Raw genomic sequence first — 3,436 nt, 5'->3', positions numbered from 1 at the left:
ACTTGGAGGCCTTTTCTGATTGCTAAGACTTGCAAACGTACTTCCGAAAGGTGGGTTAATGTTTTCTATAATTTGTGGTTGATATCATTGAATAATGTTTGAGGTTTTGCAAAGAAACAATCGATCACTAGAAATGGTAAATGTTAATATTTTAAAGGCTTTAAGGGTGAGTCCACTTTGGATTATTATGCCATTGACTGAGGGTAAGACGGTGGGTTCAAGTCCAACGCATCACGAGAGTAAAACATCGGGTTTGAGTCCTAGTGCACCATGATAATAAGAGTTGGGTTCGAGTCCCAACGCATTATAGCCTTACGCGCCTTTATATGGGTAAAATATCGGGTTTGAGTCTCAATGCACCATATTGATGATATAATTATGACTAAAGAAAATGTATTTTTCATGAAAAAGTATGAAGTTTGTCCTACTTGATTTGCTCCATTCTTGAAGTGAATGTGATAGCAATGCATAATAAGTTTAAATAAAAATAAGTGGTTGACCAATGAACGTGGCGTGCTAAAGATCAAAATAATAATAGTCATCATTATGGTAATTGTAAAAAGGAGAACAATAAGGGTTCTCAAAATAAGGGTGCTAAAGATAAAGGCGTTTTTGGTGCGCCTCGCCCCGAAAACGCCTTTTAAAACACTGGCGATAATTTGACAAACTTCTTCACAAGGCATTGTCGACCTCAACAATTGAGAAGTTGTTATACAAGATTGGAATTCATCATCTCTGAGATATCAAGTGATATTTTTGTCAGGGGGAGTATAGCACGCGCGGCACTTTTTTTCCTTTAGCTAAGGTTTTATCCCACTGGGTTTTCCTGGCAAATTTTTTTAATGAGGCAGCAAATAATGTGTATTACATGATATGTATACTCTTTTTCCTTCACTGAGATTTTTTTCCCAAATGATTTTTTCTTAGTAAGGTTTTAACGAGGCACATTATCTATGGACATACAAGGGGGAGTGTTATGAAATATTAGATTATGATGGATGTCCATAACTCCTAAATGAAACACCTACTACTCTTCCACTATTAAAAAAAATAGGTTTTAGCGACGGACAAATTCTGTAGCTAAACAGAAAAATCCGTCACTAATCTCATTTAGCGACGTATTAGCAACAGATTATCAAGAAATTCTGCTAGCTACGAGCTTTTTATCAACAAACTAACGATGTCGTTCGTAGCTAATTCCAGTTTTTTTGTAGTGTTCTCCATTATCTCCATAACTCCCACTACTCTAATACTTATAGTTGTAACTCTCATACCTCCATAATCTCTCCTCCCCCCCCCTCCCCCTCCCCCCTCATGATTTTCCTACGTGATCTCAAATACTTAATGCCATGTTTATGGTATTCTTTTGTATACCTCTATGTAATACTATAAATAAAGGATGAGAAGTGATATTGTACACACTTGAATATGGAAGAAATAATAATCTGACGTGGCTGCACCTCGTTACACGCTTCAACATTCAATAGTGTAGACTTCACTCCAGTCTATCATATCGCAGTAATAGTGAATCTGGTAAAATATCCCAAAATTAGAATAATTGGATTTCACTGTGCTACTGTTGTATATATATACTCCCGATCAGGCCCTTTGTAAGCAGCAAAGCGATCGCAGGAGTTCACTAAAGAAGCCGTTAAGCGTTCACAGGAGCTCACCATTGACGTCGTTTCCGAGGCTTCCAAGCGTTCCAAGGAGATTGCCGCCGAAGCTTCTAAGCGGTCTAAGGAGATCGTTGTGGAAGCTTCCAGACGCGCCGACCAGATCAAGGCTGCCTCCCTCTCTCAACTCGTGGACTCCTCCTCATCTACTTCCCCTCAATCTGCTTTGGATGCTCCTTCGGTTGCTGAACTCGACAAGTTTGGAGTTACTAATGAATTGAGAGAGTTCGTCAAGGGCATCAGTATGAACACATTCCCGGAATTTCCACTTCAAGCTACTTGCTCTGCTTCTCTTTAATGCATGCATTGCTTACAAGTTAAACAACAACTCTGATTGTATTTGGAAAATTGTTATTTTAATTTGGATGTTTATTCAATTTGTTGACACGGAAACTTGTGAGGGACTGAGAATATTGTAACTCTACTAGACACATTAGGTATTTTTTGAAGCTCAGGGTAGCTTTTCACTTTCTACGATTCTGTGAAGTAATCAGAATATATGAATTTGCTAACATGGCATTTCCTTTAGATTTCTGAAATCATTCCATGCTTAAATCACGCGTACCTTCTTTCAATTGCTTGAGTCACCTATCGTGAGGAGAGACGGGCTTAAATGAAATCTCTCTTGATATGCAGATGAGTCACAGATGTCTGATATTCCTACAGTCTCAAATGTTCGGCAAGATCTTACAGAATTTCAGGAAAACACATGCAAAACTTGTTCTTTCATCTGTCAAGGTATGACTCTCGTTGTCATTACCTGGTCAAAATCATTATAGAAAAAAAATTTCTAGTCACTCCCATGCTCAATCGAGCTTAAATCTCAAGGCATCTTGACTGCCACTTCTCTTATGGTCTATTGAGTTTAACACTCACCTAGTGTTGGTCATACTTTTTTGGTCCTTAGTGCTAAACTGGCTTGTTACGTCAATGTGGATCATAATTGTGTTGAGGCTACGCCCTTATAAGAAAAAAAAGTCCTCAAAAGTTGTGTTGAGGGCTAGTATGTTTCAGTGGACCTGCACTGTGGAAGAGTTTATATACTGGTTTGAATAGTTTATAGCTCTCTTTCTGTTTTTTCCGTTATAACCTTTTTGATGAGGAATAGTTGACAGGGGTCAAGCTGTTGAGAATTATGGTGTCTCTAAGAGCATTTACATCTTGGTTTCTTTTCTTCTTTTCTCTGTGTGTGTATGCAGGAAATCTCAAAGTTGAGGCATGAGTGTTTACCCGAAAAATCGGATGAAGTTGAATTTATGTATGGTTTTAAGGGCAAGTAGATTCCTATAATATGAAAATAACAATACACGTATTTATAGTGCAAAAAAATAGAAGATGATGAACAAAGATATTAAGTGAGCTTTAGAAAGATAAACACAATGAATTCTTAATCCCAGTGAAAAAGTGTCTTCTATTACAAACTCTCCTGGCTTTTATAGCCAAGGATTGCTACTTTATCTATAGCAACATGATGGAATAAATATTACTAGTGGAGGACCCATGATGGTATGTCTCCTCCTTAATTCCCGCACAGATTATCTCCTTTGGTGCGGTTGTAACAGCTTTTGTCTATGAACTCGATACCGACTCGAGCTCGGTACCGGATCTGAACCTCGGCCTTGATTTCGAGCTAGGTGATCACTTTCGGGCATCGATGTTCGGGACCTGTATCGACCGATGTTTTCTCGGTCGATTCGAACGCCCGGGCTCGACGCCCCCATCTCGAAATTTGCTCGGGGTCTCCATGAAGGTACCCCTCG

General features: G+C 38.9%; 1 long non-coding RNA gene across 1 annotated transcript; it reads left to right on the top strand.

Annotated features, from left to right (window-relative positions):
• The first annotated feature begins 1,779 nt into the window (after positions 1-1,779).
• On the top strand, positions 1,780-2,899 carry LOC104111813 (uncharacterized). Its single transcript, XR_011414505.1, has 3 exons — positions 1,780-1,918; positions 2,313-2,414; positions 2,876-2,899. It is a non-coding gene; the product is annotated as an uncharacterized lncRNA (long non-coding RNA).
• The last annotated feature ends 537 nt before the right edge of the window (positions 2,900-3,436 follow it).

This window comes from Nicotiana tomentosiformis, chromosome 3 (assembly GCF_000390325.3).
Source record: "Nicotiana tomentosiformis chromosome 3, ASM39032v3, whole genome shotgun sequence".
Lineage (NCBI taxonomy): Eukaryota > Viridiplantae > Streptophyta > Magnoliopsida > Solanales > Solanaceae > Nicotiana > Nicotiana tomentosiformis.
The sequence above is the reverse complement of the archived record's forward strand: the minus strand, read 5'-3'. Positions and strand labels throughout refer to the sequence as shown.